Source organism: Plectropomus leopardus, chromosome 18, assembly GCF_026936395.1.
Source record: "Plectropomus leopardus strain MGB_pleo_1.0 chromosome 18, ASM2693639v1, whole genome shotgun sequence".
Lineage (NCBI taxonomy): Eukaryota > Metazoa > Chordata > Actinopteri > Perciformes > Serranidae > Plectropomus > Plectropomus leopardus.
In genome coordinates, this window is record NC_142193.1 from 29,382,494 (window position 1) to 29,394,690 (window position 12,197).

A 12,197-nucleotide genomic window follows, 5' to 3' on the forward strand; every position below is an offset into this window, starting at 1 on the left:
TCCTACCATAATGTAACCATAACACTGTAAAATATGACAAGTTCATTTTACCCAAAATAATCTTGGAAACAGATTGCCTTGAAAAGAAGTAAATATAAATAGTAATCTCGATCTATGTTTGCTTTATATCTAAATTTTATGTTTAATCAACATTTACCTTTTATTTGCTTTTTTTCCCAGCAATCTTTTTCCAGTGTTATTTTGGGTAAGACCAACATGTCAAATTTTACAGTGCAGATGTGCAACACTGTAAAATTTGACAAATTGATTTTACCCCAAAAAAACTAGTAAAACGACTGCCTTGAAAAAGTAAAGTAAGTCTTATATTACTATTATTACTATTATATTACTATTAATCTTTATTTATGTTAACTGTCTATCTAATTGTTAAGTTTATGTGGAACTTATTTATATTTCTATAATTTTCTAAAGTTGTTGCAACTTAGAAATGACAAGTCTCATTAAATCAATCACTCTAAGTTTTAGCAACTTAAGTAAACCAAGTTTATATATCTATTCTGCTGGTGGCAAACTAGTTAATCATATTTGTATTTTCTAAAACATTTTAACTCGCAGATCCTCTAACTTCATTACTGGCAAAATCCTCTTAATGATAATCGAGTTAAGTCAAACTTGGTTTGCTGAAGCTGCTAACACGTAGAAAGATTGATTTAATTAAACTTATCGTTTTTAATTTGAAACAACTTCACAAAATTGAGTAAATACAGCTATAAACAGCTATAATTAGATATACAGTAAACACAAATTAAGATTAATAGTTATATTTCTTCTTTTCAAAGCTATCAATTTCTAAGATCATTTTATTTTAAATATTTAAAATCAACTTGTCAGGTTTTACAGTGTAACAGTTGCTATAGCTCCCACTGAGCAGCCCTTACACAAGCTCTGTCTTTACGCACTGAGCGTAAACCCGCGCACGTAGACCTTTCCTAATTACGCACGAGCTTGTCCATATAAGGGCATGTTGGTGTATACTTCGTCACATGGGAGGATTTCTGGGAACCCCCGCCCAGGTAATGCAAACTGGTTTCATCTCAATCCCTCCTTCTATTGTATCGATAAGGCTCGCGAGCTTCACGAGGGTGGCGGAATTTCCTTTTTCTTATTATTGTGCAACTTTACAGTCTGTCACACACGAGCGGAGCAAAGTGCAGACCGTTTTATCACACGGACGGATGAAAGCTGCTAAAGGACAACAGGAAGTAGATACAGAACTCAGAAGTTTGGCGTTTGCAGCTGTAAAAATACTCCGTGACAAGTTTAAGTGCTGCACTGAAAATCTTGTTTCAGTTAAGTAATTAAGTATACTGAGTAAAGCGAACTTAAAGTATTAAAAGTAAAAGTACCCAAAGCAGAAAAGTCTAAAAGAAAAACACCCCCAAACTCCAAAATATTCAAATGAATGAATGAATGAATAACACCATAAAACATCAACCATCAACCATAAAGTTATTGGAAAAAACCCAAATACCCGAAACATAAACAGAAAAAAAACACCCTCAAACTAAAACTTGTTAAAAAAAAATAAAAAAAAAAAAAAAAACTCCAAGGAAACTCAAAACTATAAAAAGGAGAAAAAAACACCCCAAAATTTCATATTATTTAAAAAGGGAAAAAAACAGAAACACACCACAAAAACATTCAAAATTAGGAAAACATGATAAAAGTAAGCCCCCAAACAAAAATATTATATTTTAAAATACAAAAGACACTAAAAAAAACTGTTCGAAAAAATAAATCAAACACCCCAAAACTCGAAATTATTTTTAAAAAATGAAAATAAAAATAAAAATTATGTTACAAAGGAAAGAACCCTCAAATTTAGAAAAATACCCCTAAAATATCTTTTTATAAACAACAGAAAACACCTAATCACTAAACACTATTTAAAAAAAACATCTACCTCAAAATTGAAAAAAAAATCTGTAAAGTAACTCTAGCGTCTAAATGCAGTGAAGTAAAAAGAAGTACAATAATTTTCTTTGAAATGGAGTAAAAGTATAACTTGAAAAGAAAATACTCAAGGAAAGTACAAGTGCAAGTACCTCAAACTTGTACTTAACTACAGTACTTGAGTAAATGTACTTAGTTACATTACTCCACTTGTCGTTTGTGATCATTTAAAATCAGGTTATTGTGAAGTAACCAATAAAAAGCCAAGATCCGGTTTTGGCGCTGCTGGTTCTGTCGCGCGTCAAAGTCGTGAAAGCGCATATTCGCAGCGTCCTCATAATTAAAAGATGTGCACACGACGGGAAGTGACAGCGGCTTCAGGAATGTCGGGGGCGTCTCGAGATGCCACGCCGCTTGGCAGAGACAGTACGCGCGAGCGTGGGCGTCCGGAGCGCGCGGGAGCATCTGTGTGGACGGACGGAGATGAGCCAAGGACAACATTCCGGTGGGACGCATCAGAGGCCAAATATGTGCGGCAGCGGGGGCTCACGAGATGGATATATAGGGGGAAAGTCCCGCGTTAAGTGGACGTGAATGAGTCATTAAGCACTCATGTTATTAGCCAGGGGTCACTCAATGCGCCCCAGATGCACAAAACAATGATAATATGAGGTGATGGAGGGGAGGCTTAAGTGCTGCTGACTTAAGGGACTATTTGCAGATTAAAAAAAAGGAAAATATGTGAAAAAAAAATGTGTTAAAAGTGTTTTTGAGACAGTTGGCCAAGAGAGAGAAGTGCCCACATGCTGGTCTCAGGAAAATAGAGAGGGGGATTTCTGTCCTGTTAAAACTGTCTGTGACGTACAAGTAAAACAACACGGTGGACTCAAAAAAAAAAAAAAAAAGTCTCACAGAAACCACTTCAAAAGAGTGCAGGAGTGAGGCTGCGGTTTTGAGCGCACTCTCACCTCATGATGTTTTGGAGAGGAAGGTTTTAACTTCCTTTCATCTAGTTAAAATAACCTAATTTCCATCAATAACAACTCCCCTATTTTTTTGTGCCATGAACATGGAAACAGAACCGGGCACGCCCACACAGCTTCTCCTTTTCTGTGACTTTTTATCATGAAATCTAGGTTTCAGGGGATGTCCGTTTTTTTGTGATCTCAGTGCCTGTTTTTGCCCTTTTCAGCAGTTTCAGATATGTATAAGAATCAGAATATGTTTGATAAGTTTTGACTTACAAGACATTTGCAGTAAATCACAGGTTAAAAAAAAAGAAAAGAAATTAAAGATACTACAGTCGTAAATTGATGCATAAAAGGCAAACAAATTGAGCATAAAATTCACCAGAATGCAGGAAATGAATGTTTGGCACTCAAAATTTCCTGGGCGGGGAACCACAAACCTGCCGTTACATTTATGTCGCCCCCAACATTGAAACCAAACCTACACCTGCCAGTGATACTCAGATTACAGTCTGCAGGCCAAATCGGGCCGCAACCGGGTGTCAGGCGGTCCTCCAAACACTTTGTGATTCACACTGAAAAAAAAAGTGCTTCACCCAGAGATTTCTTTGGTGCTTTGGATGTAAATAACATGTCTGAGTGCAGTAAAAACGTATTTAAAAACAGCAAATTTATTTAAGGGGAGGATTCCCCAGACCCAAAGGTCAAAGGTCAATGTCCAGGCTAAGCCCTGAATGTCCTCAAATCCTAAAAAGGCCCCTGACATATGTATAGATTACTCAACAGGACCACTACGCATAGGTCTGGGGGCCCCCTGGCCCTCATCTGCAGAATGCTACTCAGTTTAACACATACTGAGAGCCACAATAAGATGACAAAGAGATGCAACAGAAAACGGAAGTGCAAAGAGACATAAAATAACTACAAAACGGGCAAAGCAACCATGAGAAGCTACAACATTACCTCAAAGAGACACAGAATAACCTGAAGGAGACACACAAACTGCAAAGAGGCACAAGAAGACCACAAAGAGATGAGAGGGAACTGGCACAAGACATTTAATAACTACAAAATAAGTAAAACAACCACAAAATGACCAAAAGGAGAAACAAAAAAATGACGCAGAGACGCAAAGACACACGATAACCAGGATAAAACAAACACAAAAGCCACAAAGTAAACTAAAAGAGACAGAAAATAACTATAAAGAGATGAAAAACACAAAAGAGGCAAACCCACCACAAAATGACCCATTAGAGACAGAAAATAACTACAGAGACATGAAAAGACCACAAAGAGATGCACAAAGGAACTGCAAAGAAACATAAAAACCCTACAAAATAGGAAAACGACCACAAATAGCCAAATAATGACCAAAAAGACACATAAAATGGGCAAAACAACTATGAAAAGACACAAAATAACTTAAAATGAACAAAAAGATGCAAAAAGACCACAAAGAGATGCAAAGGATAAAAAATTAGGCAAAACAACCACAAATACCCACAAAATGACCAAAAAGTGAAACAAAACAATTACAATGAGACACAGACACAAAATACACACAAAAGGGGAAAACAACAACAAAAAGCCATAAATGGACCTAAAAGAGACACAAAATAATGACAAAGCAACCCAAAAGACCACAAAGATATACAAAGAAACTGCAAAGAAATATTCAAAAAACATCGAAATATGCAAAACAACCACAAATAGCCACAAATGATCCAAAAGAAACACAAAATAACAGCACAGAGACACAAAAGAACTATAAAAAGCCACAGAAGCTCCTAAAAGAGACACAAAGTAACTACAAAGAGACACAAGAGATGTAAAAAGACCACAAAAAGATGCAAAGGAACTGCAAAGAGACAAAATAACTACAATCGATCGATTCACATAAGAATCTCGATTCTCGTTTGTAACGATTCAGAATCGATTCAAAAATCCTAAACATGGATTATATTATAACCCTCTAAAATGTTTATCATTTAGAAAAGTCTTCATAATTTTGAGACCGTTTGTCGGTTTGTCTTACTTTTTTCGGCGGTGAAAGCCGCTCAGAGGGAAACTCCGGCGCATCGTCGCTCTTTTAGGAGCCTCAGTATCCAGACCGGGAATTCGGGTGTTTTTACGGGACGATAGATCCGATATTGGGTGTCTTCCGTCCAAATATTGATCCATATTTCGATGATAAAAGTACATTAGCGTCGATGCTAAACGCCATATTGGTTTCCCATGGTTCCTTTGGAGAGGTCAGAGGTTTGTTTTGGTCTTGTCCACCAATCAGAAGACGAGTCGACGCTTTGTATCCGCCTACGTATGTCATACGTCATCTGGAGCAAACTGCACTGTGATTGGCCGAATCCTCCTGTATCTATCGCTCTGTGTTATTGGCAGTGACTCCTGCATTAGAGTAAACGATGGTAGCCCCTGTAATAATAATAATAATAATAATAATAATGACTAAATCTGGAGACAGTCTAACAAGCAGCAGGGCCTCATATGGTTGTTAACCCTGTGTTGACTGCAGGCAGAGCAGGCAGGAGAATCAGGCCCCTCTCTGAAGTGTCAGGAGTGTGTTGTGGCCCTCTGCAGCAGCAAAGAGAGGAGCTGCTTTGCAGAATGGCACAGATAATGGGACACACAAACAACTGCAAAAAAAAACGATGGGATTTTTTTTTTTTTTTTTTGGAAAAGTGTGTTTATTTTTTGAACAATAATAATTACAATGTTTACTTTCTGATTCCCAACACTTGGGAGAAAGGTTTTCTACAACAAAAAAGCTTGTATATAATAAAACCTCCATAATTTCATACACACTTTGCTTTTATAACATAATATGCCACTGGCAAAACAGACCTGAGTAGATCCTGAAATTACACCTCCTATATTTTGAATCGGGAATCGATTTTGAATCGAATTGCGACCCCAAGAATCGAAATCCAATCGAATCATGAGATACTGAAGATTCACACCCCTACTAAAAAAAAATCACAAAAAGCCACAAAATCACCTAAAAGAGACACAAAATAACCACAAAGAGATGCGAACAGATCACAAAAAGATGTAAAGGAACTACAAAGATACAAAATAACAACAAAAGAGGCAAAGCAATCACAAAATGACCTAAAAGACATACAAAATAACTATGAAGAGACACAAAATAGCACAAAATAAAACATATTCAGGCCCAACACATGAAGCTTTCTCAAAGAGACACAAATAGCTACAAAAATAAAAATGATAACAACAAAAGAGGCCAAAGCACCTCAAAATCTGCTTTTTTACAGTCCTATGTAGGAGAGGTGGTGGGGCCCTCTACATGTCTGTGCCCAGGGGCCCCTGTGTTTCAAAATGCGCCCATGCACTGACCGTGAAGAGCTGCTGTGACTGGATTTACCTGATCCACACCTTTGCAACAAATATAGTAAGAGGAGATGAAAATGAAGAAACATTACAATAAAAATATGAAAAAGATGCTAAAAACATAGTATCACGAGTCCCGAAGAGGCACGTTTAATTTTCTGTAAAATATTCATGAGTATTCAGCGTCAGAAGAAAACAAAATAATAACACCTCTCCTGCACTCGCAAGCATCACACAGCTACTTCATTTACAGCTCCTACTCAGAGCAGTACTTTGAAATACCACTGCAGTGTTCAAGTCTCCATTTACGCACACAGCAGGCCTACATATTATAATACACACACACACACACACAAACATACTCACACACACTCAAAAAAACAAGCCAATTGAAGCCATACTGGCTCTCCACACGCCTCGGCCCACAACCCACACTGAGTGTCTGTGGGAACATCTGTGATGCGAACAGTGACGTATGAAGAGCTCTGGGGTGGGTTTGATTTTCCTCTCCACGAGCCCCCTTCCCCTCCCCCAGACACACACACACACACACACACACACACACACACACACACTTCTGCTATCTTCTCGAGAACCATGAATATTCCTCCCACCTTGCCGCGGCCATCTGAGGTTCTCGCAGAAGTTGGTTCAAAAGTTGCATCACTAGTTTAACCCTTTGGAGCGACATCTCTTTTTTTTGTGCTGCTCTCAGACGCCTTTCACAAGTACGTCAACCTCTGGACCCAGAGCAAAATGGTGTGAAAAAAGGTAATAAGCAACTTGGTAAGAAATGATCCAAAAATTGCAAGAAATTTTTTTTAAAGCTAGGATAAAAAAATGTCCAAGGAAAAAAAAGAAAAAGCTTGGGGAAAACTATAAATAGAACTGTCAAAAAAGGCAATAAGCAATCTGGAGAGAAATGATCCACAAATTTCAAGATTATTTTCAACATTACTTGATTTGGGGAATTACTTAAAAAAAAAAAAAAAAGCTAAGAAAAAATGTCCAAGGAAAAAATAAGTAGGGAAAACTATAAATACAATTGTCATAATTAAATATTTAGAATTATCCTATATAATTATTATAAATGTATAATCACTTTTTCCAAGTCCTGTTTGCCTGTTTTTATCTTTTTTCAGTTTATTATTATTATTATTATTATTATTATTATTATTATTATCATTATTATTGGGAGTTTTAAACTAATTTTCTGTTGATTTTTTGGGGTTTTTTGTCTGTTTTTTCTTTTCTTTTCTTTTTTTAAATTTCTCATTAATTTTTGGGTTTATCCCCTCTGTCCTTTCTTATTGCCTTCTGCCCATGTTTTTGCTGACTGCAGCTAACTTTGCTCAAACTAGGTCTCCTTAAAAAAAAACATCCCCGTCCCAGATCTGTCCTCTGCACCGTCTTAACCCTCTGAAACCTGAGAAAATTGTCTTGAGTGTACTATTTTATGTACTTTTACATCAGTAAAGAATCTGAATACTTCCTCCATCACTTGCTGCCAGTAACAGTAATGTAGGCCATCGCTGTCATGTGTTTGGCTGTGAGGTAAAACACAGTTGTCACACACACACACACACACGCGCGCGCGCGTGCGCGGTATATACACAGTTTAGCATAAACCATCAGTGAGTCTCGGAGGAGGTCAAAAGCATTTTAGTGGACGCACATCACCATCTAGTGGAATAATATTTGAGCAGCAGCTAAAAAATCATGAACCCAAACTGAGAGAATCAGAGCCAATAATAGCTGCCCTAGTTTCTGTTTGCTGTGATCACACACACACACACACACACACACACACACACACACTATTAGCCTGCAGGACAGTCGTCATTGATGTATTTCTGAGAAATATTTGCCGTTTTAATTATGATTTATTGTAACAGTAGAGGGAGCAGGGGAGGCCGGCACCACTAACGCAGCTGGTTTTATATAAAATGGAAATATGGACCACGTCTCATCACTATTCACCAAATATTTATTTATCTATTTAGTCGTTCCAAAAGATGAGTTAAATGAGAGGTAATAAATACCCATTAAAAGCAGCAGTGAAATGGGTCACTAAAATCTAAGAATAAGCATGGATAAAAACATTATTATTATTATTATTATTTTATTATTATTTTTTTATTATAACTATTAATATTTATCCATTCATTTATTTATTTATCTATTTATCTATTTAATATTTATTTCAAGATACAACAAGGTTTATTGTCATCCCAAAACATGAGGTCCATTAGCAGGAACGAAACTTGAGGTCAAAGCAGCAATGAGACACTAGAATCTAAAACAGTAGAAGCAACAAATACATACAATGAAATAAAATAATAGAATCTAAGACTAAACAAGGATAAAAACTTTATTTATTTATTATTATTATTATTATTATTATTATTATTACTACTACTATTTTCTTTTAAATTATTTGTACATTTTTATTTATTTATTTATTTCATTGATTGGTTGATTGATAAGGATGCCAATGACACAAGCTATTATTCCAGCGGTCCAAAATTCAGTACATCACACTCATATCATACCATGTGCACAGGCGTGCATGTGTGTGTGTGTGTGTGTGTGTGTGTGTGTGTGTATGTGTGTGATGTACATTAGATTAATTACAACAGACACCGTGTACAACGTCACATCTGTTGTACCTTAATGCCATCACACACGTGCCTAACTAACTCTCTGTTGTCATCCCAAATACAAGGAGAAAAACACATTATTCATCTTTATAAATGCAAACCTGCTGTTCTGCACAGCCTCAGGGATTAAAAAACAGTATGTGTTTAACCCTTAAGGCCCGCTTTAATATTACACACACTCATAACGCTCTGCACACGAAATGTGCTTTCAAAATCAAGTTAAAAAATTATAAATTAATATTATTTTCTACTTTAGGTAGAGGTATTTTTTTTTAACCAATATCAGTCCCAATCATAAATATCAAATATTCATTATTTTTCAGAAATATAACCCTTTAAATGCAAGGTTTTTGTCATGATGCCACTATGGTTTTTTTAAAAATAAAAAACAACACATATTTTTTGATATACTACATGCTAAAATACCAATACCACTTCCAATAATTTCCCCTAAACTTACGGTGTTGTATTTGTTATTTATTTATTATAGTTATTTTTCATATTTTATTGTGTAGTAGCTTTTTTTTAGCTGTTTTATCCATCAGGATGTTTCCTCTTTGATGTGACAATAATCCACACATAAAGGAAGAGAGTGACAATTGACACACACAAACACATTAGCTGGGATGTGTGTGTGTGTGTGTGTGTGTGTGTGTGAGTGTGTGTGTGTGTGTGAGAGAGAGAGAGAGATTACGTGAGAAAGCAAAACAAAGGCAGGGTGTTTTGGAGTTTGAAGGTCAGATTTTGGCCTCACAGCTGCAAATTAAAACGATAATCTCTTTATGTTACAATTAGTTTCAGAAGTTGGCCTTGTAAAAAAAATAAAAAGAAGTGTGGACTGATGCTGAAACAAATTAAAAAGATAACCTCATCTCCCCTGTGTTACAGTTTGTCTTATCACTGAAGCGCTCACACAGTCATCAGGCTTAAATGTGTGTGTGTGTGTGTGTGTGTGTGTGTGTGTGTGTGTGTCTGTGTGAGCGTAACGTCACTCATTTGTGACCCTCTCTGTCCAGATCTGCAGTTCGCTGTGATGATGACTTTCACAGAGGACACGTTATTAGCTACCATCATCAAGTGGCACAAGTTCACTACAGAAATAGCTGCCAGTGGATTGAAACGGCCACACACACACACACGCACACACACAAACACGCACGCACGCGCACACACACACACACACACACACACACACACACACACACACACACACACACACACTGAGCTTAATTGTCTGTCCTTTAACAAATGTCAAGTGGTGATTATCAACATAATGCACAGCGTGTTTTCACCTGCAGAGGGCACACACTGAGAAACACAAGATTTGTGTATAAAATCCACATATTAGTCACTTTTAACAAGATTGTTTTAGATATTGGTGTTAATTTAAACAATATTCAGGGGCATATACATTTATGGGATGAGTCTATTTGCTGGATACAGTTGATGTCAACAACATTTTTGTGTAAAATCCTCATATTAGTCACTTTTAATAAGATTATTTTATATATCGGTGATTAATTTAAACAGTATATTGGGGTATACAATTATATGGGACAGGTCTATTTGCTGGATTCAGATGATGTCAACAACATTTTTGTGCAAAATCCACATTAGTCACTATTAATGAGAGAATTAAGATTGCCGGTTAATTCAAACAGTATTCAGGATTACAAATATATGGGATGAGTCTATTTGCTGGATTTAGATGATGGTAACAGCATTTATGAGTAAAATCCACATATATATCACTTTCGATGAGATTATTTTATATATTGGTAGTTAATTTAAACAGTATTCAGGGATATACAGATATATGGGATGGGTCTATTTGCTGGATTTAGATAATGTCAACAACAATTTCGTGCAAAATCCACAGTCTCTTTTAATAACATTATTTCATATATTGTTGGTTAATTTTAAGACTATTTCAGGTCATACAGATGTAAGGAACAGGTCTATTTGCTGGATTCAGATTATACTAACACATTTTTGTCACTTTTAATGAGATGATTTTATATATCGCTGGTAAATTTAAACAGAACAGTTTTATTGGATTCGGCTGATGTCGTCTTGCTGTCAGTTCAAAGCTGAATCTTTGAAGGACGTAAATCCTTCTGAGCCCAAAAGGCATTTATTTGAATTGCGGCCAGTATAATAAAATCAGACTTTGACGATGTTAAAATAAATTGTCCTGATGCTTATTTAAATGTAAGACTATTTGAATAAAACCCTTAAAGCAACGGTCGGGAAGAGGAGAGAGTGAGCGACAGCTGTCTGAGCGGGACAGGAAACACGCTGTCAGGCTTCATCAGCAAATCTGCAGCGTCGTCGCCAGCAGAAAATGGCATTGTATGATTCTGCAAACTATGAATGCATTGCATTTATATGTTTTATATATAGCATAGATTGTAATTAGGGAGCTGGAGGTGATGGTAGATGAAATACAAGCTGCAGACCACCGTTCAAGACCAAAAAACAACTAAACCAGCTGTTTTTAACAGATCATTGCTGCATTTTCAGCAACTTTTCAGTCACCAAATGTGGCTGCAACCTGCAGCTACATCGCTGCAGAAATATGTTGTTTTTTTTATAGTCACCCTATGTAATCTGCCATAAAAGTGCCATGAAAAACAGCAGTTTTTAATCAATAAATCACTGTTTACTACCACATTTTAAGATTTTTTTCATCAAGTTATTGTTAGCTTCAAGGTGGTACAGTGCAGCAAAAAGTGTTTGGTTTCATTGCTACATTTTCTTTTGGGATATTGCCATGAAAAGCAGTATTTCTTTTATTTGAGTCACACTGCATTTCAAGGTGGGATTGGTCTCACAAAAGGCGGTTGTTTTTTTCTGAGACATCGCTGCGTTTTCTCCCAGGATGGGCACAGAAGATTTTTTCTCTTTACATAGATATGCTGTATTTTCTGCCAGCACAGCGCCACAAAAAAGGCTGATTTTAAACCAAATAGTGCTGCTTTTCGTGCCAGGATAGTGCCGGGAAAAGTGATTATTTTTACTGAGATAACACAGCTGAGACAGTGGCACAAAAAATGTTGTTTCACCGAGCCATCGCTGTGTTACAAAACAAACCAGTGCCAAAAAAAAAAAAAGAAAAGAAAATTTTTTCACAGAGAAATGGTTGTGTTTTCTGCTGGGATAGTGCCACAAAAAGGTTTTTTTCTTTACAGACATTGCTGTATTTATAGCCGAAATTCTGCCACCAAATGCAGGTATTTCAAACCAAAACATGATCTTTTCCTAACCATGACAAAGTGTTTTTTGT

The 12,197-nt window shown here is 36.4% G+C and overlaps 1 long non-coding RNA gene across 1 annotated transcript in view; it reads right to left on the bottom strand.

Annotated features, from left to right (window-relative positions):
• LOC148186530 (uncharacterized) overlaps positions 1-5,127 on the bottom strand; it is a 54,780-nt gene extending 49,653 nt beyond the window's left edge. Inside the window, exon 1 of the long non-coding RNA XR_015774825.1 lies at positions 4,921-5,127. This is a non-coding gene — a long non-coding RNA (uncharacterized LOC148186530). The remainder of the gene's footprint in view (positions 1-4,920) is intronic.
• Between the last annotated feature and the right edge of the window lie 7,070 nt (positions 5,128-12,197).